We start from the raw sequence: 26,359 nt of genomic DNA, 5'->3' as shown, positions 1-26,359 counted from the left end.
GGGTTCATATCCTCTCAGTCATCTTCCCCAACACTAACTATTAATTAGACTGAAACTTAAAAACACAACTAAACTCACTTTTCACATTTAAGATACCTTTCAATATTTAATATATGATTAAGTGACAAAAGCAAGTTGTTGAACTGTAGAAATTATATGAGTACGTTTGTACTTTTTAAAAATCAATACTATAGAAAATACTATGCATTTACACTTTAATAAACAAAGGTATGTATTTAAAACAAAGCTCTTTCCAAGAAAGAGACCATTCTATTTACTAGAATATTTGGGGACAGGTTGAGGTAGGTGCTACTACTTTATATATTTTGCACTGTTTAAGTATTTTTTTGTATATTTTTTAATTGGGGTTCGATTTGCCAACATATAGCATAACACCCAGTGCTCATCCCATCAAATGCCCCCTCAGTGCCCGCCACCCAGTCACCCCATGGCCCCCGCCCACCTCCCTTTCCACCACCTCTTGTTCCTTTCCTTGTCACCTTCACTAAGATGCAGGGAGCCCAACATGGGACTCGAGACCTGGGTCTCCAGGATCACACCCTGAGCTTGGTCATGATGAATAATCTTCTTAATGTATTGTTGGGTACTATTGGCTAGTATCTTGTTGAGAATTTTTGCATCCATGTTCATCAGAGATATTGGTCTATAATTCTCCTTTTTGGTGGGGTCTTTGTCTGGTTTTGGAATTAAGGTGATGCTGGCCTCATAAAATGAGTTTGGAAGTATTCCATCCCTTTCTATCCTTCAGAACAGCTTTAGTAGAATAGGTATTGTTTCTTCTATAAATGTTTGATAGAATTCCCCTGGGAAGCCATCTGGCCCTGGACTTTTGTGTCTTGGGAGGTTTTTGATAACTGCTTCAATTTCCTCCCTGGTTATCGGCCTGTTCAGGTTTTCTATTTCTTCCTGTTCCAGTTTTGGTAGTTTGTGATTTTCCAGAAATACATCCATTTCTTCTAGATTGCCTAATTTATTGGCATATAGCTGCTCATAATATGCTTTTAAAATAGTTTGTGGGATCCCTGGGTGGCACAGGGGTTTGGCGCCTGCCTTTGGCCCAGGGCGCGATCCTGGAGACCCGGGATCGAATCCCACGTCGGGCTCCCAGTGCATGGAGCCTGCTTCTCCCTCTGCCTGTGTCTCTGCCTCTCTCTCTTTCTCTCTCTGTGACTATCATAAATAAATAAATATTTAAAAAATAAATAAATAAAAAAATAAAATAGTTTGTATTTCCTTGGTATTGGTGGTGATCTCTCCCTTTTCATTCATGATTTTATTAATTTGAGTCTTTTCTCTTTTGATTTTAATAAGGCTGGTTAATGGTTTATCTATCTTATTAATTCTTTCAAAGAACCAACTCCTGGTTTTGTTGATCTGGTCTACAGTTCTTCTGGTCTGTATTTCATTGAGTTCCGCTCGAATCATTATTAACTTTCTTCTTCTGCTTGGTGTTGGTTTTATTTGCTGTTCTTTCTCCAGTTCCTTGAGGTGCAGCATTAGCTTGTGTATTTGAGTTTTTTCTAGATGCTTGCTTGCGATGTATTTCCCTCTTAGAACTGCTTTTGCTGTATCCCAAAGATTTTGAATGGTTGTATCTTCATTCTCATTAGTTTCCACGAATCTTTTTAATTCTTCCTTAATTTCCTGGTTGACCCTTTCATCTTTTAGCAGGATGCTCTTTAATCTCTGTGTGTTTGAGTTTCTCCCAAATTTCTTCTCGCGATTGAGTTCTAGTTTCAAAGCATTATGATCTGAAAATATGCAGGGGACAATCCCAATCTTTTGGTATCAGTTAAGACCCGATTTGTGACCCAGTATGTGATCTATTCTGGAGAAAGTTCCATGTGCACTTGAGAAGAATGTGTATTCAGTTGCGTTTAGATGTAAAGTTCTGTAAATATCTGTGAAATCCATCTGGTCCAGTGTATCATTTAAAGCTCTTGTTTCAAAAAAATAAAAAATAAAGCTCTTGTTTCTTTGGTGATGTTGTGCTTAGAATATGTGTCATTTGCAGAAAGTGCGGTGAGAAGTCTCCCAGTATTAGTGTATTATTATCTGAGTATGTCTTAACTTTCGTTATTAATTGATTGATCTACTTGGCAGCTCCCACATTAGGGGCACAAATATTCATGATTGTTAGGTCCTCTTGTTGGATAGATCCTTTAAGTATGATATAGTGTCCCTCTTCATCTCTTACTACAGTCTTTGGGATAAACTGTCATTTATCTGTGAGCAGCCCGGGTGGCTCAGTAGTTTAGCACCACCTTCAGCCCAGGGCCTGATCCTGGAGACCTGTGATGGAGTCCCACATTGGGCTCCCTGCATGGAGCCTGATTCAGCCTCTGCCTCTGTCTCTGCCTTTCTTTCTCTCTCTCTCTCTCTCTGTCACTCATGAATAAATTCTAAAAAAAAAAGAAATTATCTGACATGAGGATTGCTACCCCCGCTTTCTTTTGAAGACCATTTGAATGGTAAATGGGTCTCCAACCTTTCATTTTCAGGCTGTTGGTGTCTTTAGGTCTCAAATGAGTCTCTTGTAGATAGCAAATAGATGGTCTTGCTTTTTTATTCAGTCTGAAACCCTGCATCTTTTGATGGGATCATGAAGCCCATTCACGTTCAGAGTTACTATTGAAAGATATGAATTTAGTGTCATCATAATACCTATTCAGTCCCTGTTTTTGTGGATTATTTCTTTGGGCATCCTTTTTCTTTTATAGAGTCCCCCTTAATATTTCTTGCAGAACTGGTTTGGTGGTCACATATTCTTTCAGTTTCTGCCTATCTTGGAAGCTCTTTATCTCTCCTTCTATTCTTTTTTTTTTTAAAAATATTTATTTATTTATTCATTCAGAGAGAGCAAAGAGAGAGGCAGAGACACAGGCAGAGGGAGAAGCAGGCTCCCTGTAGGAAGCCCGATATGGGACTTGATCCTGTGTCTCCAGGATCACACCCCCGGCTGCAGGCGGCGCTAAACCGCTGCACCACCGGGGCTGCCCTCTCTCCTATTCTGAATGAGAGCCTTGCTGAGTAAAGTATTCTTGGTTGCATGTTCTTCTCATTTAGGACCCTGAATATTATTACCTGCCAGTCCTTTCTGGCCTGCCAGGTCTTTGTGGAGAGGTCTGCTGTTAATCTAATATTTCTCCCCATATAAGTTAGGGATTTCTTGTCTCTTGCTACTTTAAGGATTTTCTCTTTATCTTTGGAATTTGCAAGTTCCACTATTAAATGTTGGGGTGTTGAAAGGTTTTTATTGATTTTAGGGGGGGATCTCTCTATCTCCTGGATCTGAATGCCTGTTTCCCTCCCCAAGTTAAGGAAGTTCTCAGCTATGATTTGTTCAAATACACTTTCTGGTCCTCTGTCCCTCTTGGCACCCTCTGGAACCCCAATTAAACGTATTTTTCCTTCTGAGGCTGTCATTTATTTCCCTTAACCTTTCCTCGTGATCTTTTAATTGTTTTTCTCTTTTTTCCTCAGCTTCCTTCCTTGCCATCAACTTGTCTTCTATGTCACTCACTCTTCTACCTCATTAACCCTCCTCATTAGGACCTCCAGTTCGGATTACATCTCATTTAATTGATTTTTAATTTCGGCCTAATTAGATCAAAATCTGCGGTCATGGGCACCCCCGGTGGCGCAGCGTTTTAGCGCCGCCTGCAGCCCGGGGTCTGATCCTGGAGACCCAGGATCGAGTCCCGCGTCAGGCTCCCTGCATGGCGCCCGCTTCTCCCTCTGCCTGTGTCTCTGCCTCTCAGTCTCTTTCTCTCTGAATAAATAAATTTTTTTAAAAAAATCTGCGGTCATGAAGTCTCTTGAATCCTTTATCCTTTAATCCAGAGCCATGAGTAGCTTTATAATTGTGCTTCTGTTTTGGCTTTCTGACATCGAATTTTAATCCAAATTCTGTAACTGTGGCAGAGAGTACTATTTCTGGTTCTTTTGTGGTGAGTTCTTCTTTCTAGTCATTTTGCTCAGGGCAGAGTGGCTAAAAACGAGTTGTACTGGAAAAAGGAAGGAAAAAAAAAAAAGGAGGGGTATCCTCTGGTTCTATAAACTGTAAGTCCCTCGACTTCCCCTGGAGCTTTCCAGCGCTGCTTGGTCAAGAACTTGCTCTTCCCCTGTCCTTCCAGCTGGTCTTCTGGAGAGGGGCCTGCTGTGCTGTTTCTCAGGTGTGTGCACCTGGGGGGCTGCCCCGCCCCCTGCCAGGTGCAGGGCTCAGTGGGAGCTGTTTATCCTGTGAGGCCCCTGTTCCCTGGCAGCTCTGCTCTGTCCCAGGCACAGAGTGACACCAGGAGGAACAACGACACTGGTGGCAGCCAGCTCTCCTGCCCTGGAGTCAGCTCCCTCAGCAACTCCGCAGCTCCCAGGCCACACTGGCATGGATGCTCCGAGGCGAGGGGTGCTAATCTGCACATTGTTCTATGCCCTCGCAGCCTCCACCTGTCCCCGGGGAATGCAGGGTCCTGGGTTGAGTCCCCTGGTGCCCTGGGACCCAGGGCCTGTGCTGCTGGAATCGCAGTCCCAAGGCCACGGCTCCCGAAGGCAGCAAGGTGCAGCCCCCTCCGCCCGGAGCCCCCGCGCCCCCACCGGCTTCTCCCGAGGCCCCTCTGGGCGCAATCCGGCCCTTTACCGTGCTTGGCCCGCAGTGTGTCCCGCAGTGTGTGGCGCGCTCTCCCCCGGGCGCCCCTCCTCTGTTAGTGACTCCGGAGCCTGGAGGCCCCACTGCCCCTCCTGCGGTTCTGCCCAATTTCCCTGCTGAGCGCGTTTCCCTCCGGGAAGAATCCTGTGTGGATTTTTTAAGTTCCTGCTTCTCCGGGGCTGGGCTTGCCTGTCCTGGAGGCAGGCTTTCCCCACCCCACTTAGCCGGGCTCCTCGCGGGCCCTTCCCCCACTGGATTCTTCCCCCCTGCCTTCCTACGTTGTTAGAAGCACAAACTCTTCTCTTTAATGTTCTAGCTGTTATTTATTTATTTATTTATTTATTTATTTATTTATTTATTTATTTATTTATTTATTTTTGCTGTTCTCTCTTTAAATCTCAGGTCGAATTCGTAGGTTTTCAGGATGATTTGAAAGTTATCCAGGTAAGCTGGTGTAGCCAGGTGACTTGCGGACCCTACTCTGCCATCTTGCCCCGCCCCTTTAATTATTTTTAAACTAAGCATGTAATGTAACAAAAAATAAAATAAACTTGTAAGTAAAAAATAAAAGAAAGTCTCCAAAATTATATAGGCTTCAAATCCCACAATTCCTAGACCCTCCTATGTTCATTTATTGACACATTTCAATTGCACGTTTGCATACCTACTTGTCTGGGCATTAGAGAATGTACTTTCCATTAGGTTATTACAGACTTCCTAATTCAAAAGGATTAGGAGCACAGTATAAAAGGAATACACTTAGGAACATAACATATTCATGATATGTTGTTATGTAAACTAGCAGAACCCGTGTGACATGATTTCATTTTTATAAAAATATGCCTATCTGGGGCACCTGGGTGGCTCAGTGGTTGAGCATCTGCCTTTGGCTCGGGTTGTGATCCCAGGATCATGGGATCGAGTCCCTCTTCTCCCTCTGCCTATGTCTCTGCCTCTCTCTCTCTCTCTCTGCCTCTCTCATGAATAAATAAATAAAATCTTTAAAAAAATGCCTATCTATATTATAATAACAAGAATGGAAGAAGATACATTGAAGTTCTAACAATAGTTATCACTTGATAGTTGGATTTCAAATTGTTTCAAATTTATTCTGTTTATTTATCAGTTTATTAAATTTTCTCCAATAAAATATATTTTCCAATAAATGCTAAAATGTTACATAATTTAATTGTTGTCATAACTAACTTTGAGATTTGTGAGTAGATTAAAAGGTAAAGTGTATGTCAAAGCAGCCAGTAAATCATAAGGCACTTACAAATATTAATTATGTTTCTTCAAGCTTTAAAGCAGGCACAGAACACAATAGATTACATTAGCCTGAAACCGAAGGTGAGCTTTGGAAAGTTTCATTCATACATTAATCTCTTCTGTCACACGAACCTTGTGGATAAACACCATTTAAAACGAGTTTATTTGAATTTGAAGAATTTGGATTTTTTTTTAATTAGAAAACTCATCCAAAAACTAAAAAATAATAATAATAAAAAAGAAAACTCATCCAGAATTATCTTAATACATTTAGCTTCAGGTTTAAACATAAGACAGACATTTTCATGATTTCTTGAAGAAATATTATTTACCATTTTAGGATATGTAAAATTTGGGGATACCTTCATCCTCTTAGGACTTTTTTTTTTTAGTGGTTCTGAGAATCTTTTTTTTTTTTTTAAGATTTATTTATTTATTTATGATAGACACAGTGAGGAGAAAGAGAGAGAGAGGCAGAGACACAGGAGGAGGGCGAAGCAGGCTCCATGCTGGGAGCCCGACGTGAGACTTGATCCCGGGACTCCAGGATCACTCCCTGGGCCAAAGGCAGGCGCCAAACCACTGAGTCACCCAGGGATCCCCTCTTAGGACTTTGATTCCTGATTCGTCACTTTGATTCCTTTGACTCATCATGTTGAGATGGAAATTTCAGGATGATAATCAATCAAATCAATGAAAGGGCTTATATATTCTCTATTTGCATCAGTCTGCATGTTGGTTGGAGACTCAGATCTTGGAGAGAATCCAGCAGTGACTACTAACTGGATGACAGAGAAGTCGCTGTGGTATGTGCTTACAAAGATGGCTGGAAATCTATTATGTAGGGTGCTGAGAAAAGCTATTCATGGGGGTGTCTCACTGGAGACACTCCACTGTGAGACTCACTGAAAGGGTGCCAGCTACTGGCTATTGAGTGCTGGTGGTCATCTGTTTGTGGTCATAGGTGATTACCCATGTGCTACAGAAGCTGTGTGTTGGAGAAGGCACCCAAGGGGACATAATGTTGGTCCTTGCTGTTGGCAAATGAGGCACTCAGCAGTAGTATTAGCCAAGTCACCCACAGTTAAGATAAGTCCATGTTGCTCAGCCTCCATCACAGTCACTTTGTTCCAGGATCCATTAAACAAACACTGGGGTGGCTAGAGAAACTGATGTCTCAGAGAGCATCATTTTGTCCATTTGATAATTAAGAGCCTTCTCTGCAGTGGATGCCCTTTGGTGGACTTTCACGTGGAGCACACATATTTTCACAGTTGGTTCCTTTTTATTTTTTTTTTTAAAGATTTCATTTATTTATTAATGAGACACACACACAGAGAGAGAGAGAGAGAGAGAGAGAGGCAGAGAGAGAAGCAGGCTCCATGCAGGGAACCTGATTCGGGACTCGATCCTGGGTCTCCAGGATCATGCCCTGAGCTGAAGGCAGTGCTAAACTGCTAAGCCACTGGAGCTGCCCAGTTGGTTCCTTTTTAAAGAGGCTCATCCACACACCTCTCCCCAAAGAGATTACTCTTCCTTGTCATCAATCTTTCATTCCTGTTTCTTCCAAATCCCTGACCCACTAGCCCACCAATTGGCAACTGCTTATGAATCAGTGTAGACCCATACTGCTGGCCATCTCTCACTCCAGACATGGGCAACAAAATCTATTGCTCAAAGTTCTACCCATTATAAGGGTTTGTCTTCACCCTGTCCTTTGGCATCACCACTAAGTAAGGCTGTGATGTTGTAGCTGTCTACTCTGGATGATGCTAGCACATTGTACAGACCGACTGCAAGCCAGGTTTGATTATTTTTTCTTCTTCAGACAACTAGTCATATATACAATGTCCCCAAAATATCTAGGTATTATCTGTAATGTTTTCAGTCTTCCTCCTATCATGGAAATCATCAATTTTCCAAAAGATTCCAGACCTATAATTTCTCCCTGAGAAATTGAAGGTTTCTCATGGAGGTTACTGTGAAAACAAACTATAATTCTGGGACACTGGTAAAAATAAACTTTCTGTGTGGTTTGAGATTCTAAATGATAAGCTTATACCTTGATTATTTATAAAGAAATACATGTCAAAAAAAGTAAAGAAACAGGATTCATAAATAAGAGGGATTTTAACCAAAGGATTACTAGATGTTTCTCAGTGAGACCTGAAAATCTCTTACAGGAAAATACTCAGTTGACTTTGGCTTGCCTTGCTTGTGAACAATGGTCACGATATGCTAATGTATTGTTTTTATAAGAAATGAAAAATTGTGCCTTAGGTAGGGTCAGACATCTCAGGTCCTATTTGGGGATTTTCCTGAGAATCCCTCACAACACAGGAGAGCATAGAAGGAATGCTTCTTTCTTTTCAGAATTCATTTCTCTTGATCTCCCTGGTAGGCAGAATAATGATCCCCCAAAGATGTCCACATTCTAATCCCCAGAACCTGTGAATATATCACATTACATGGCAAAGAGACTTTGCAGATTTGATTAAATTAAGGGCCTTGAGATAGGAAGATTATTCTGGATTATTAGGATTATTCTGAATTATCTTGTCCCAATACAATCACATGATATCTTAAAAACAGAAAGCCTTTCCCGGTTGTGCTTAGAGAAAGATGTGGTTACAGAAGATGGCTCAGAAAGATGCAACATTGCTGGCTTTGAAAAAAGAGAAGAGGTCATGAGCTGGGAAATATGGTGGTCTCTAGAAGCTGAAAAAGGCAACAAAAGGGATTCTCCCCAGAACCTCCAGAAAGGAATGCAGGCCTATCAAAATCTTAATTTTAGCCCAATCAGACCTATGTCAGACTTCTAATCTACAGAACTATACTATAATAAATTTTTGTTATTCCAAGCCTTTAAGGTTGTGGTAATTTGTTACAGGAGCTATAAAAAATGAATACCACCTCAGGGTTGGCTATACATAAGTAATGAGAACTATCATATCTGTTCTGACTTCCTAAACACACATACCTACTCACTTCTAAATGTGATTATGCTAGGATATTTTTCTTTTTGCTTTCTAGGCAAAATGTTTTTAGGGTCTTTATTTCAAACACAGGCTTCAACTCATGACTTCAGCTCATGACTCATGATCAAGATCTGAGTTGAGATCAAGAGTCAGGGATGCCTGGGTGGCTCAGTGGTTGAGTGTCTGCCTTCAGCTCAGGTCGTGATCCTGGGGTCCTGGGATCAAGTCCTACATTGGACTCCCCTCAGGGAGCCTGCTTCTCCCTCTGCCTATGTCTCTGCCTCTCTCTGTGTGTCTCTCATGAAAAAAAAATTAAAATCTTAAAAAAAAAGAACTAGATCAAAGTCAGATTCTTAACCAACTGAGCCACCCAGGTGCCCCTGCATTCTGTTTACTGATAATTATGACAGTAGTAGTGACCATAGATGAGAGCTTTCTCTAACCATAAAAGTTAAAACACAGAGTGGCAGCCTAGGTGGCTCAGTTGGTTAAGTGTCTGCCTTCAGCTCAAGTCATGATCCCAGGATCCTGGGATGGAGCCCCGCATAGGGGTCCCTATTGGGTGGGCAGTCTGCTTCTCCCTTTCCCTCTGCCTGTCACTCGCCTTGCTTGTGCGTGCTCTCTCTGTAAAATAAATAAATAAAATCTTAAAAAAAGAAAAAGAATACAGCACAGAAACAAAACAAAAACAAAAACCTTTTTAAAAAGATTCTAATATATTTACAAATGTTTGAGTTCACCTTCACACATAAACCAGAAATCATTTACGTTAACTATTACAATTTACAGATACCCTTACATATACTCAGACGATCTCAGAAAAACAAAACAAAACAAAACACGGAAGAATTGATGACAATGTTTCCTCTGGGGAGAACTGGTAGGTTGCAATTTATTGAATACAATATTGTACTAGTAGATTATACTATATGCATGTAGTGCCCACCAAAATAATGATTTGAATTTTTTAAATTTTTGAGGTTTTTACATGAGCTTTTATTTAAATTTTTATATAGAAAAGAGGTCTTTCATGTATAGATCAAGCTGCACCCATGTATAACAGATGATCAAACTGATAAGAACCAGTCAAGTGACATTATGTTATGAACTCAAAGTTGAAAAACTCCTCTAAAGATAAAGTCATGTATATGTGGTTATATATGTGTGTTTGTATAAAGAGCTACTGTCTTTGGATGATGAATAAAGTGATTTTCATTTTGATCTTTTTGCCTTTTAATTGCCTAAAATTTTATAAGGGATATCCAGGTTGCTTTTGTAATGAGAAGAGGAACAATTTTATTTATTTATTTTTAAAGATTTTATTTATCTATCTGAGAGAGAGACAGTGCACAAGCAGAGGGAGTGGCAGGCAGAGGGAGAGGGAGAAGCAGGCTCCCCACCAAGCAGGGAGCCTGATGTAGGACTCAATCCCAGGACCTTGGGATCACCACCTGCACTGAAGGCAGATGCTTAACCCACTGAGCCACCCAGCTGCCCCAAAGAGGAGCCATTTTAAAAGGTAAAAACCTCCCATGACTTGAGCCCAGTTCACCTGACTGACTCATTTTCCAGTTTTCATGTAGCAAAGAGCGTTTCCTCGTTGCTACATGTAAGACAGGAAACTATCAGGATGGTGTGCTGACCACCCCAGTCAAAATCTCAGAAGGACAGCTCCTCATCGAAGAGTCTGGTCTTCAACATGGTTAGTTAAGAAATTCGAATTTTCAGTTGGTGCTTCCCAACTTTATCAATTGGTAGGAAACTAACTGACATTAAGTATATGTGATTTTCGAGGGAGTGAAGAGCTCTAGCCTACTATTCTTAAAAGTTTTTTTTAAAGAATGGTCTGCTTTCTTCAAGCAAAGTTTTGGTTGGTTGGTTTTTTGGTTTTTTCTTGTTGTTGTTATTGTTTATTTGTTTGTTTTTGTTTGGTAGGGCACGAGTATGTAAAACAAAGAAAATGAAGCTGTTCCAGTTGCAGATAGATGAAGACCTGCTCAGCTTCATGTAATTCTTCTCCTCCCTTCCCTCGATGCACCCTAGGGAAGCTCCTTAGGATCCCCAGGACTTTGGAGAATAGCATTGAGCACCAATTCATCTACTGGTACCAAAAAAAAAAAAAATGATAATAAGCAGCCAGTTGCTCAGTGAGCAAAGAGAATTGGAGGAATGCTAAGTCCAGGTTCTGGGAAATGTCTGATGAGCTAGTCCAGCCCCACAATGACACACACACCCCTCGGAGAGATGAAAATGCATCTATCCTGTCAGACAGTCTCTGCCTTCAGTATCACCAGACTGTGGTGGACTGATAAACTAGCTCTCTGAATGCAAAGCAAAACAAAACTAATCAAGGAAAAGCCCTCATCTTTAGCAATTGTCAATTTCTGTGATACAAACATTTCCACCATGGTTGACTTCAAACTACCAACAGAATTTCACATCTGCTGGCAAAATTCCCAAGTAGTTCACAACTGGCTCCTGTAAACCTGCACTGCTGACTCCAACACAACACTACTCTCTGTGTGCTCCATGCAGAACACAACCTGTTGTGTCTTCATTTGTTCATACATTTGGGTTAAAATACAGTTAATTAGGCCACGGCTCTCTCTGGTGATGTTCCTATCTTGATGATCTCCCCAGAGCATCTTTATCAAATGTAAGGGTTCCCTGAACCTCTAATGAAGCATCTCTACATGATGGTTTTTGTAAAAGGCAGATCTATTGGTCATATATTAATCCTTACTGCCATTGGTCAGAGAGCACCCAAATTCTGATAGCCACACTCTTTATTGACTGCAGTGATCCTAGCAAATTATAGACATCTCTTTGGCCTGGTGACAATTTCATACCATACAGGCCTTTCCCTCCCTTATGAATCATGCTACTGTTTATTTCTGGAAGGGAGATGGACAATTTTTAATATATGCTTTGATCACATGACCTTGGAGGAATTGGACCAAAACAAATAATTGGGTAAGTTCCCTTTTTACCGTGTCTTATTCATTTATTTTAGTTCCATACTGAGGACCTGGATGACCAGTTCTGATTTCCATGATAAAGTAGCTCCTGGTTCAGCTTTTTGCACAATCATGTAAGATTACCATCTTGCACAGAATCACAAACACTGTAAAATGTTTCTGTTCTTCTCCTAGACAATGTTACCTAGAGTTAGTGGCTGATATGAAGGAAAGAAAGTCTAAAATAACTGCCTACTCCAAAATATCTCCAATTGCAGGTACATCAAGTGACTTGGAATTCCTGGCCTAGGAGTCATTGATTTCAGATCAATTATAATTCTCCAAAGGAATTTACAGCTATGACATATTTAACCTATGAGGGAGATGCCTTAGCAGTTAGAAACACAATTTTTACATATTTATTAACTTAATGAAAAGGAAATAGGCAGCCAAACAGATTATCACGAATGAAGGGGAGGAAAGTGCAGAGCTTGTCAAAATGCCGGGTGCAGGCTTGGGGCAGAGCAAGACACAGTGAGCTTTTATTTTTATTTATTTTTGTTAAAGATTTTATTTATTTATTCATGAGAGACACAGAGAGAAAGAGAGAGGCAGAGACACAGGCAGAGGGAGAAGCAGGCTCCATGCAGGGAGCCTGACACGGGACTCGATCCCAGGTCTCCAGGATCACACCCTGGGCGGAAGGCAGCGCTAAATCACTGAGCCCCCCGGGCTGCCCCACAGGGAGCTTTTAAAGTGAGTACAAACTCACAGTAATGAAATACAAGGGAGTGGAAGATAGACCACCTCTGTGACTTTTCTTTGTTTCTCTGCTGGCTTTGAATCCAGCACATATGTGATTCTGGGAAACAAAACACTTCTAACTGACGTGTTTTGATCTTCTTTGACATTGCAGCTGAAGCTGACAAGTGGATGAGGATCCTATGAAGACACACCAGCCCAGTACAGAGCCCTCTCCCCCAGGAATCAGCAGTAATTGTGAATGTTAGTCAACAGATTACTAGGAGGCTGCCAGCATGTCATGTAATCAGGTACTGCCAACCATGACAGGGAGATGAAAGGGGATGATAGCTAAAGAAGAATTTGAGTCAAGGTGTGCAGCCTGAAAGTGACTGGAATGCTGAATCATACTACGTGCAAAATCAATCCTTCCAGTCAGTCTTGGGGAGGCTCCCTTATTGCCAAGAAGGGTTTAATTCAATTAGCAGAGAGCTATGGGGAAAGTTCTGTGCAACCTTGAGCCTGGCTGGAGATCCTTAGCTCTAAAGCAAAGTTATTTTGGGAGAATCATCATAATTCACATGCTTCAGCATCTCAGCCCATCCTGGATATGCTCCCTAAAACTCAAAAAAAAATGCTCTGTATTTCCAAACGTAACCTTACGTGAACTTTGCTACCACTTCCTACACCCACTCCTCTTCTGGCTTCCACTGCCTTTCTACTGAGTACCCATTTCACAGGCATAATCTAGTCTGTTTCTGCATCTTCCATAAACTCCCCTTTTCCTGAATCAGTGGGCCTATCTCCTTCCCCAATGACAAGTCTTAGTTACACCTTCCACTCTGGTCAGCACAGGAAAAGCATCCCCCACCAATGCCCTACACCATGGCTAGATTCCCCTCACAGTGAATATTGGCATTGTGGGTATGGGCAAGACCCTGGGAATTTCTCACATATGAAGAAACTGAGACTCAGAGAGGTTAAGTAACTTACTCGTGATCACACAGCTAAAAAGAACAGCAGTCATAATAGCTATTATTTATTAAGCATTTACTATATATGTGCTGAAACTGTGCTGAGCAATTTACATACATTATCTTAGAATCAAAAACCTAGGGTTTGGCTCTGGCTTTAGTGCTCTTTCTACTATATCTATTCTATAATTAAAATTAATATAAAAATGCTAATATGAACCAATGTAAGTGACTCTGGGGATGCACACCAGATTTATTCATGATAGCCAATTTACTTGAAACAACCTAAATGTCCATCAACAGGTGAACAGTTAAACAAATTTTTGGTCCATACACTGGATACTCAGACACAAAAGGAAAAAACTACTGATACACACAACAACATAGGCAAACCTCAAAAATATTTTCCTGAGCGAAAGTAGCCAGAGGCAGGACAGTCATATTGCTTAAGTCCACTTACCCCAAATTCCGGAAAATAGAAATCTTTAGTGACAGAAAACAGATCAGAGATTTCCTACAGTTGGGGTAGGGGGTGTGGGAGGATTAACTTCTGGTTGTGATGGAACTCTTGGCAGTGACAGAAATGTAACATATACCAATTGTGGTGGTGGATACACAGGTATCTTCATTGGTCAAAATTCACTGAACTGGGGCACCTGGGGGGTTCAGGTGGTTAAGTGTCTGCCTTCATTTCAGGTCATGATCCTGGGGTCCTGGGATTAGGTCCCACGTCAGGCTCCCTGCTTAGCAGGGAGTCTGCTTCTCCTTCTGCCACTCTGCCCTGCTCGGGTGCTCTCTCTTTCTCTCTCTCAAATGAATAAAAATAAAATATTTTTTAAAAATTCACTGAGCTGTACACTAAAACATGGGTTCATTTCACTGTGTGTAAATGATATCATATTGAAGCTGATTAAAAAATCACTGGTAAAAGATGAAAAAATGAGTAAAAGAAGAGGGAGTAACTCATTGCCCAGAATGGCTAAGGAAGATTAGACAAAAGAAGCAAATAATCTAACTGGGTTTTGAAGGAGAATAGGAGGTTACCAAGAGGGAAGGAACGAGAGTGGGAAAATGCAGTGGTACTTTTATGTAAGTCTGCTGCCTTCATTAGACATGAAAAGGAACAAGAAGTTGGTGAGCCTGGACTAAAGCATCCTGAGAGGACCCAATAGTGGTAAAGAGGAGTCACCTTTAAATAGATCTATTTGGAGAAATTCCAGTTCGGTATGTGCCCTCTGGTAAGCCACACCACCCCTTTGGGCCTTGGGTCTCTTTTTAGAAAAAACTGAAGGGCTGGAAAATAAACTAGAAAACCAAGGGGCTGGACTAAACAATCTCTAACGTAGTATTTCCAACCATGAATGCCAAGCAATATTAATGTGATGGGGACAGCTTTATGGGTAAGCTGATAGTCATCTGGTTGCCCCAGAGCAGTCACGCTGGTGTCCAGTGTGCATTCCAATTGGTCAATGCCTGCACAGTAATGGTGGTTAACAGTGTGAAGATCACCTCTGGTTATGCATCTGCTGGAACCCCGATGTCTGCTACTTCCAGCCACAAATCTCCTGATCCATTTTTCTTGGTGTACAGTCTATACGCCAGTGTTCATGAGAAACACTAGAAGAGATTAAGATCCCTTTCAGAATTAACATTCTGTGAATCTGTGAGAGTAGCATTTGCATTTTCCCAAGGGAGAGATTCCACAACCCCCCGCCCTCAAAGAATATGTATAGGAAGCCATGAAAAAGAAAAATTAGTTTTCTTTCTTTTTTTAAAAAGATTTTGTAAATATTTATTTATTTATGAGAGACAGGAGAGAGAGAGAGGCAGAGGCAGAGGAAGAAGCAGTCTCCCCACTGAGCAGGGAGCCCAATGCAGGGCTCGATCCCAGGATTCCAGGATCCCAGGATCATGACCTGAGCCAAAGGCAGACACTTAGCTGCTTAGCCACCCAGGAGTCTACAAATTGGCTTTCTTTGGGGAATCTCAGAAAGACAGGAAAGGTGTTCATAGCAAAGGTAGACAATTTGCAGGTAGGTGTAAGAAGAGTTGGCCTTTGGAGACACATTAATATTTTCTGCACCTGAATAATAATGATAAAAATGAAAAGTGCCTCATATGGATCTGGCATAAAAATATGCTTAGTATAAGATGAATGAATATGACCTTTACTATATGGCCACGGGGTACTAGGATTATACATATAACCCCATAGTTCCGTGGGTACGTCTTAAATTAGCCATTTATATATATCTGTTGCCTCCACTAGACTCTGAGGGCCTCTTCAGCAAGTAAAATTTGTTTTACAACACTTCGAAAAGTGCTTTGAATATACTACCACTCAATGCTAATTTGCTCAGTTTAATTTAATTTAGAGATATCAGTTTGGAGCACTTCCTGTTTTCAAAAAAATTTGCAATGCATTGGACAGGACAACAGGCTAATCAACTTTAATAACTATACACATTGATTAACATGATAAATTATGTTTATTAATATGAAAATTATAAGAATGCTTAATAGTGAACTGTACACCCAATTCAGTCTTACCTTCATTAAATGCACTTTCCTCTTTACCTTTCATAGCTCTCCCTTATGACCTGAAATTGATTTAATTTATTTTTCCTATTTGATGGGAGAATTCTACTCTCCTTTTCAGAACTGCGGTCTTCCTCTTGCTTTCTCCTCAGCTAGCTCCTTTGCAGGCTTCTGGGTTCAACTGGGTTCCAGAGAAACCTCTCCAGGGCAGAGACTGAGATAAGTACTTATTAGGAAGGGATTCTTGGACACAGCAGTGAGGAACAGAGAGGAGAGAATCAGGAAAGGAGGAAAACCGAACCCAAAAGTGGCTGGTTATGGCTAGGGGCAACTGAAGCTTCCCTCAAACCCCACCCCAGGAACCCTCTGTGAGCCACATAGACAGAGCTACAGAATTGTCCGTAAAGGATTCGAGGCTAGGGCTTTTAACCACCAACTTGTCTCCTCTCTTGTCTAAGGGTTGCTCCTGGGGCACACTTCCAGTTTGCCCTGTTATGTGGTACCCAAAGCTACCAAGAAAGCTCTGAGGCAGAATTGCAGGTGGGGTGCTGTCCACACACAGGGTATCTGATCCCTGGAGGAACAGTGAGAGGGGAGTTAAGCCCTGCAGAGGCTTTGCGAAAGCAGGGAGCCCTTCCATCATCTTGGGTAACAAATATAGATCATCTTTTACTTACTGATGTAGGTACATTATTGTTGCTCTTTGTTTATGAACAGCTAATGCTTTGGGAAATTCTTTCCCTCTGGGAACACCTCCTTTGCTACTTATTCTCCTAACCCGCACTTCGAAGCCGTCTTCGCCCCTGGTTCTAACAATGGGCAGGAGGATCCTGCGGGCCAATGGGAGCATCTCGCTCCCCATCAGCCAGTGAGAAATAATGAGATGTCTCCTGGGACTTGCTCTTCCCCAAACCGTGGCAACGTCTTTGCCCATCTAGGGGCGAGCTTGTTTAAGCATGGAGCCCATACACAGAAAGCAGAACCAGAAGCCCTAGAGAAAGAGAGCTTGGGTTCTGCAACATAACTTGAGGTCCTAGCTAACACTTCATAGGAACCAAGCTCTATTTCTGGAATTTATTTTTTATGAGCAAAAAATTATCCTTTTTCCATAAACCAGTTTGGGTTCAGCTTTTCCATCACTTGCAACTCTATGGATCTTGTTATATTGACTTACTCCCTCAGTAGACTGTGTGTCCCAAGAGGGCAGAGACCTCTGACTCATTCACTGTTTTATAAGCAGATATTTGCACAGTGCCCAGCAGGTAGTTAGGTGCTCCATGTTTGTTGGCTTAATTCAACCTTACCTTTGAGCAGGGTAAAATAAAATAACGAAGAAAATTCTACTGTCGAAAGTAGAATGTAAGTAAAGTGGAGATCTGACAGGAAATTAGGCTCAGATGTCTCAACTGAGGAGGCTTTAAGGAATAGACTATTTAATGAAGGGATTATTGGTCCTTCATGCAAGACCAAGCAAGAGATGTTGGTGCATGTAGAGCATGCAGCAGTGGGAATCCATTACTATGCCAGGGCTAAAAGAACAAGGGGAGAAAACAATGTCTTCAGAGCTTGGGGAGAAGGAACCATCCTGGGAGAGCTGCAGCTAAGGAAGGAAGCTACCAGTGTTAAAACCACATTCCCCCAGGAGGTAGGAAATGGTGAAATTAATACACTGACCTCTACCTTCTCCCTACAACCCTGGCAAAACCCAACCACCAGAAATCAATCAGTCTATAAAGGAGCCTGGATGACACAATCCCTAGAGATGGCCTCCAGGAAGGAGGCAAAGAAAGGCAAGAAAGTGGATCATGGGTGGTCAAATGAAGAACAACTGCCACAAGTATAAAAGAAGATTTTCTTGAGATAGTAAAGAAAATAGACCACATAAATGAGGAAGGAAGTCCAATATGGCAGAAACCTTCACATCAAGTGTCAATGCTACTGCAGTTTACTCTCATATTTTTTCTCCTTGTAGTAGGTATATTTGTCTTTATTTTTTCCAGTTGAGCCTAATTATTGGCCTTATCTTCCTAAACATTGTTTTTATATATCAAAATTTTAACTATTACAGAAATTCTCAAGCATCTATGAAAGGAGAGAGAATAATATAATATACCACTATACCACCCAGCTTCAACAATTAAAACTCTTGGGCAGGGGCACCTGGCTGTCTCAGTCAAAATTGTGTGCAACCCGTGGTCTTGGGGTAATGAGTTTGAGCCCCTCATTGGTGTAGAGGTTACTTAAATAAATAAAACTTAAAAAAAATGCCGTGGACAATCTTTCCTCCTCTATAATACCAACCATTACCCATACCCAAATTATTTTAAAGCAAATCCCAGACATCATACATACATATTTCAGGCATATCATTAAAGACAAGGATTCTTTAAAACATAAGTACAATATCATTATCACACCTAAAAAATTAGCCTTAGTTAGCATCTAAATACCAGCAAATACACAATCAGATTTCACAGTTCCCTGATTGCCTTACAAAAATTTATTATACTTTGTTTTTTGGATAAGAATCCCAGTAAGATCTTGGTTCATTTGAGCTGCTGTAACAAAAATACCATAGACTGGGTGGCCTAAACAACAAACATGTGTTGTTCACAGTTCTGGAAGCTGGGAAGTCCATGGTCAAAGCAGATTCAGTGTTGAGGATGGACTTTCTGATTCATAGGGAGCCATCTTCTTGCTGTGTCCTCCTATGGAGGAAGTGGGAAAGGATCTCTCTGGGATGTTTTTTATAAGGGCACTAATGCCTTTGATGAGCACCTATCCCTGAGATCTGATCACATCGTAAAGGCCCTGTTCTTCAAATCCCATCGCACTAGGGGCTAGGGTTCAACATATGAATTTTGAGGGGACACATTCAGTTTATACATTGCAATAATTTGATGTCTTCTCTTGATCTATGGGGTTCTTCTTTTTTAAATACCTTGCAACTTTTTGTTAAAGATAAAAAAAAGGTTAGTTGTTTCCCACAAGGCTAGATTTTCTGATTTTGTCCCTAGGGGTGTCATTTAAAACATTCCTCTGACCTAGTCTACACTGATGCTTCAATTTAGAGTGTTGACCACATTCAGATTTGATATTTGGGGTGGGGAGGGCAAGACAATTTCACAGGTAGTGCTATATTCTTCCCTTAGGAAGCCCATGTTGGCTAGTTATCTTTGACTGTGTGTGTGTGTGTGTGTGTGTGTGTGTGTGTGTGTTAGCAGTTGATGATGACAGTTGGCTAGATTCCTAATTTACTAGGAACTGAAAAATGGAGATACTCTATTTCTATTATTATTCTTGACTGTTGGCTAGTATATTTCTTTTTCAAGATTTTATTTATTTATTTGAGAGAGAGAGAGAGAGAGAGAAAGAGCACAAGCAGGGAGGGGGCCGAGGGAGAGAGAGAAGCAGGCTCCCTGCTTAGCTGGGAGCCTGAAGTAGGGCTCAATCCCAGGCCCCTGGGATCATGACCTGAGCCAAAGGCAGACGCTTAACCCACTGAGCCACCCAGATACCACTAGCTGTTGTACTTCTATAAAAAGAAGTTTTCCATTTTTCAATTATTGGATTGCTTTGTGGTACAACTAATATAGGAACAACAAAGTAAATGCTTGATTCTTTGTTCTTAACCAGTTTTTAAAATAATGAGTTAGTTCCCTGTCATCCTCCAAAGATGACCAATGATATTTTTTTCTTTAGTGTCATTATGAACTCACAAATTTTGAACATATTTGAAGTTTTTTAATATCTTGTAGTTATTATTATAATAATTAATGCTCAAATTTCTCCATCTTTAGCCAATGGAAATCTATGTAAGTTGGTTCCAAGTCCTCCTCCTCTTTTTTTTACTAGGTGCAGTGTTTCATAATATAGTATATATCCTTATATGTATTATGAGGTGTTTTTTTTATTAAGGTAAAATTGACATGCAACATTATATGTGTGCAGGTGTGTAACATAATGATTCAATATTGTATATCTTGCAAAATAGTCACCAAACCAGTCTAGTTAATATCCATCACTATTCATAATTATAGAATGTTTTTCCTGTAACAAGTTTAAGATGGCAGCTTTCAATATGCAATAAATATTATTAACTATAGTCACCATACTATACATTACATCTCCATGACTTATTTATTTTATAACTGGAAGTTTGTACCTTTTGACAATCTTCACCCATTTTGCCCACTCCCCACCTCCTGCCTCTGGCAACCATCAATCTGTTCTCTGCACCTATGAGCTTTTTGTTTTGTTTTTGGTTGTTTAGATTTTACACATAAGTGAAATCATATGGTATTTGTCATTGTCTGACTTATTGCACTTAGCCTAATGCCCTCAAGGTCCATACATGTTTTTGTAAATGCAAAGATTTCATTCTTTTTCATGGCTGAATAATATTCCATTATAAGCATCTCACATCTTCTTTATCCATTCATTTGTCAATGATGGACACTTATGTTGTTTCCATATTCCAAGTCCCTTTCATACAAACCTTTCTAGTCCTGGTAGTTTTCTTATTGTTTGGTATTTTAAGATACTTCAGCCTGACCTTTTATTTTGCTTGCTCCAGAACTGGAATCAGCCATTTCTCCAAAGAGTTCTGGTGCTCATTCCAATTCATTTGAACATAAACAACTGGATAGCAGCAAGGAGTACCTGTAGTGACCAGATTATGACCTCAAAATAAATAAAATCTTTAAAAAAATAAAATTAAAAAAATAAAAAATAAAGATAAAGTATATCATGAGTTCACATTAAAAACTTATGTTAAAATCCAACTCTACGGAGTTTTTACATAGGCCTTGATCTTTACTTAAACTCCTTTCTCCTACTCTAAAAATTCTGATTTTTAAAAAAATATTTATTTATTTACTCATGAAGACACAGGAAGAGAGAAAGGCAGAGACATAGGCAGAGGGAGAAGCAGGCTCCTAGCAAGATGCCTGATGCGGGACTCGATCCCCAACCCTGGGATCACAACCTGTGCCAAAAGCGATGCTCAACCACTGAGCCACCCAGGTGTCCTCAAAAATTCTGATTTTAAACAAACTGGACATGACTCATTTGTTTTATCTCAAACTACACATATAAAAGTTGCAGATTAATAGTACAAATACTACCTCTGTCACAGGTTGGGTTTTCTGGAAGCAGACATTGAGATAGAGTTAGGATACAACATGAGAAGGGTGAGGCTGTGGAGCAGAATTAGGCAGACTCCACCCATGTTTACCATGAACTCCATTAATATGGTTATTGAAAAATAGTTGAAGATTATTTTTATTTTATTTTATTTATTTATTTGAGAGAACGAGAGTGAGAGCACAAGTGGTGGGGAAGAGCAGAGCAGGGAGCCTGATGTAGGGCTCACCCCAGGATCCTGGGATCATGACCTAAGCTGAAGGCAGATGCTTAACCGACTGAGCCACCCAGGTGCCCCGGTTGAAGATTATTTTTATGATTCTTAGTTTTTTGGGTATACACCTCTAGTTATATGCAATTGAATTACTATATTTCAGAGACATTTAGACTAATGTCTCTCTCTGTAGTTATGACACCAACAGGATCTATTTTTAAGTTCCTTTGATTATATTTTAATTTTCCATCTATTTTATATGATTAGGTGAAACATATACATGGTTCCAAAATCAAATATATGAACAAAATATATTTGAAGAAATCTTTCCCCTCATTCTCTCCCTCCCTATAGGCAACTTAATTTTTAAATGTAATGGTTTGTCCTTCCATTATATATATATATTTTTTTTAAAGATTTATTTATTTATTAGAGAGAGACAGAGAGAAGGAGAGAGAGGGGATGGGTTGAGGGAGAAAGGAACTTTAGCAGACTCCTTACTGAGCTCAGAGCCCAATGTTGGGCTTGATCTTACGACCCTGAGATCACGACCTGAGCTGAAACCAAGAGTCAGATGCTCAACCAACTGAGCCACCCAGGGGCCCCCTTCCATTTTTTTATTAATTTTAATCACTTTATTACATACTTTTAAATAAACAAACTACTTTGTTTGGTGATTAGAATAATTTTGTTAAGCCTTACATTTGTCTAGAACATCACAGTTTACAGAAGTCTTCTTTAATCCACGATTGCATTGTGTAAGAGGAAAAAGTACCACTAATCCTCTTGACAGACCTAATCTCAAGTGAAGTCTGATTTTAAAGACACACATTCTCCGCTCTTTAAAATGAAAAAGGTATATTGCCAATCTGTGCTTTTTACATCCAAGTCATCACACTGGGGTATGCATACCAGCATATTAAAGAGTCTTTTCGAAGAACGAAGGACGTGCCATAGGTTAACTAATGCTTTCTTCTGGCTGTTGGCTCAGGCTTCTCTATTCTTTTCTGGTTCCACTCCAACAGCTAAATTAAATGAATAAGAATTTATAATTCACTTCCACAGTGCAGCACATATGATTTGAAACATGGTTGCTAGGTGCTGCGGAGGATAGAAGTGCTTGACTCCAGAAGCTAGGAATCAAGTGGATTTTTAAAACCATTTCAACAACCTCCCAGCATTTTTGTCATTGAAAACAGTCCTACTTCACCTAGAATTTATATTATCTAGGAAGCATCACCAAGCATAAGACTTCGAACCAGAGTTTAGAAATAAATTGAGTAGCTTCTGCTTCGTTTTTCTTGTGAGATTGATTGTGGAACAACTGCCTTGTGACTTCAGGGTCTAACCCGTGGTTCTCTAAAACCATACCCCTGGGTCTTCAACATTTCTGTGTGGGGGGCTAGCAGTTTTAAAGATTTTATTTATTTATTTGAGATGGAGCAAGAGAGAGCATAAGCTGGGAGAGGAGCAGAGGGAGAAGGAGAAGCAGACTCCCTGCTGAGCAGGGACACCTCCCCAACCCCCACAACACGGGGCTCAATCCCAGGACCCCAAGATCATGACCTGAGCTACAGACAGTTAATCGACTGAGCCACCCGGGTACCCCTCTCTCTAAGGTTTTGAATTAGAACCTCCAGAACTGATTGAAACAGTATCGTGAAGGATCTACAAACAAATGTATAGACTGAAAATTTTTTTACTTCATATCTTATTTCTAAAAACCTCATATTTAGGAAAGAAAGTAAAAGAAAGTAAAAAAAAAAAAAGGCAAAATGATTTTGATTTTTTTTTCTGATGTTGTCAACCTTTTTAACTTCCTTTAGGAAGTTAAGAGTGCAAAGGTCTATCATTATAAAGCTTGGGGTCTGCGGATAGGAAGGTATTGTCTCGCTGCTTTTATTTTATTTTATTTTATTTTATTTTATTATTTTATTTTATTTTATTCGCTGCTTTTAAATTGCAAAGATACAACTGAAATTATAAATCCAAATCTCATGATCTTGTACATATTCACTTTCTAGCTGCTACAGTTATGAATGAAATAGGTGATAATACTAATGCTATTACTATACTACTGAATAGCTTTTGAATTTAGTGAATACTTACCTAGTATTAGACCGGGGATCAACAAAGTATGGTTGGTAGGCTAACTCCAGCCCACTGTCTGGATTTAGGATCCTAAAAAATCCTACCTTCATTTCTATTTCAGCTTCTTCTTAATGTGCTAATTTCTTTTTTCTTTTCTTTTCTTTTTTTTTTTTTTTTTTAATAATTGAAAGAGCTTGACTTTCTGGCTAGCTAACTTTGATGTATGGGGTCCAGAGTGAGCTTTAGTTCCTGCCTAAGAGTGATTTTGCATTTTGAAATGGTTGGGGAAAAAATATCAAAGGAAGAGTAATGTTTCCTGGCACATGAAAATTATATATGCAATTTAAATTTCAGCTTCCATAAATAAAGTTTAAGTGGCATCTTAACATGCCCATTCATTTACATATTGTCTAAGTCTGCTTCTTCTCCACTACAGAACTGAGATGGAGTAACAGAGACCATATAGTTCATAAGGCTTATTTTCTATTTGGCTTTTTATATATAAGGTTACCGACCCCTGTACCAAGTAGACCAGGGCCCCATGGAACTTACCATCAAGATACTGTCTCATTTAAACCTCACAAATCTAAGAAAGGAGGTATAATATTATTATCTCCATGAAGTGTCTGAGACATGTTGTTATTCTGCTCACAAGGCAACTGAGGTGCAGAGAGGTTAAGAATCTTGTCAAAATCCACATGGATCCGTGAGGGAGGAGGACTCTGCAGCTCACTCTAGACCCCAGGACATGTCTTCCCATCCAAGTGGGATGGCGACTAAGTTATAATCTTTAAATTGAAAAAAAAAAAAAAAAAAACCAACCTGGGACACCTGGGTGGCTCAGTGGTTGAGGACCTGCCTTCAGCCCAGGGTGTGATCCTGGAGTCCCGGGATAGAGCCCTGCATCGAGCTCCCTGCAGGGAGCCTCCTTCTCTCCCTCTGCCTCTCTCTGTATGTCTCTTATGAGTAAACAAATAAAATCTTTAAAAAAATCCCAAACAACTGACTATGAAGACAGTAGAATAGTAATGAAGATATTATCCTATCAATGGACTTGTTTTTGGACTGTTCTAGATTCACAGAAAAATTGAACCTATACTACAGACAGTATCAAAATACTGCCCCAGGCAGCTCGTGTGGCTCAGCGGTTTAGCGCTGCCTTTGGCCCAGGGTGTGATCCTGGAGACCCGGAATCGAGTCCCATGTTGGGTTCCCAACATGGAGCCTGCCTGTTTCTCTGCCTCTCTCTCTCTCTCTCTCTCTGTACCTCTCATGAATAAATAAATAAAATCTTTAAAAAAAACAAAATACTGCCCCACCTCTGCACACTGTTGCCCTATTAGTAACCTTTTACATTAATGTGCTACATTTGTTAAGATGAATGAGCCAATATTGATGTATTATTAACTATAGCTCACACTTTATTCACATTTCCTTACTTTTTCCCTTATGTCCATGTTTTGCCCAGCATCCCATCCAGGATGTCACATTACATCCAGTTGTCATGCCTCTTTAGGGTCCTCTTAGTTATGACAGTTTCTCAAACTTTCCTTGGTTTTGATGACTATTTTGAGGAGTATTGGTGAAGTGTTTTGTGGAATCTGCCTCAGTTTCAATTTGCCTGTTCTTTTTGTAATGGTAACTAGGATTATGGGTTTGGGCAGGGATAACCACAAAGGTAAGTGTCATTTCCATCACATAAAAGATCTAGACTATCAAGGTGATTTTTAGCTGTTGGTGTTGACTTTCATCACCTGGCTGAAAGTAGTATTTGTCAGGTTTCACCACTGTAAAGTTATCCCTCCCTCCCTCACCACCTTTCCATACTTTGGAGGGAAGTCATTATGCACAGCCCCTACTTAAGGGATAAGGAGTCCTGCTCTCTTTTAGAATGGAGTATCTACATAAACTATTTGGAATTCTTTACAAGATATTTGTCTCTTCTCCTCTTTAGTGATTTACTCAATCATTTATTTATATCAGTATGGACTCTCGGATATTTATTTTAAACTTTGGGTCATAATCCAACACTACTTTATTTTTTTGCTCAAATTTTTCCGATTTTGGCCATAGAACTCTTTCAGTTGAATCCTGTATCCCTTTAAAACACTCTCATAAATGTGTTTTGTTGTTGTTAAAACTTTCTTAGTTTATGGCTCTACAAAATGTTCTGGATCATCTTGTATAGCTCGTGTCCCAGTCCTAAAATCAGCTATTGCACCAGGATTTTTGGTTTCTTCTACTGGATAGTAGTATTAGAAACCAACATCTGAGCAATGGATATACTTGTAACGACCAAGGTGTTATTTCTCTTAGGCCCTCTAAGCTGCCAAGACAAGAAATATTTGTGTATATTAATCTGTGTGTGGTGAGCCAAAAATGTGCCTCCTCCTCCCTCTTCAAAACAAGATACCTACCTCAAATCCCTGGCTTCTTTCACTTTCATTGAAATGCAACATGCATTTCGGGTTCCTCCATGTCTTGCTGTGGCTAAGTAGCTCATTTCTTTTTATTCCAGAATAACATTTCATTATATGGATATGGTATGGTTGTGTTGTGACCTCATTGATTTTTTAACACAAACAGTTAAATACCTAGCAGTGCAATTACTGAATCGTTTGATAAAACTAGATTTAGTTTGAGGATAGCAAGGATATTTAAAGACACTTATTCTAGAAAACAAGCATTTCAGGGATATCTTTACTCTTTTTTTTAAAAAAGGTTTGATTGATTGATTGATTGATTGGTGGGGCAGTAGAGGAGGGAGGAGCAGAGGGAGAGGGACA

At 40.1% G+C, this 26,359-nt stretch overlaps 1 long non-coding RNA gene across 3 annotated transcripts in view; it reads left to right on the top strand.

The window, feature by feature from the left end:
* The window catches only part of LOC112644631 (uncharacterized), a 54,973-nt gene that overhangs the window by 9,737 nt on the left and 18,877 nt on the right, over positions 1-26,359 (top strand). Inside the window, exons 2-6 of one of the 3 annotated variants that reach the window (XR_003126592.3) lie at positions 5,069-5,110; positions 9,703-9,793; positions 10,849-10,920; positions 12,066-12,148; positions 12,787-12,922. This is a non-coding gene — a long non-coding RNA (uncharacterized LOC112644631). Of the gene's footprint in view, positions 1-5,068; positions 5,111-9,702; positions 9,794-10,848; positions 10,921-11,926; positions 12,005-12,065; positions 12,149-12,786; positions 14,561-26,359 lie in introns of those variants that run through there. The other 2 variants (XR_004805877.2, XR_007413990.1) reach the window with 2 other exon arrangements.

The sequence above is a fragment of the Canis lupus genome, chromosome 1, assembly GCF_003254725.2.
Source record: "Canis lupus dingo isolate Sandy chromosome 1, ASM325472v2, whole genome shotgun sequence".
NCBI classification, from domain to species: domain Eukaryota; kingdom Metazoa; phylum Chordata; class Mammalia; order Carnivora; family Canidae; genus Canis; species Canis lupus.
Note: the sequence above shows the minus strand (reverse complement) of the source record. Positions and strands in the feature narration are given on the sequence as shown.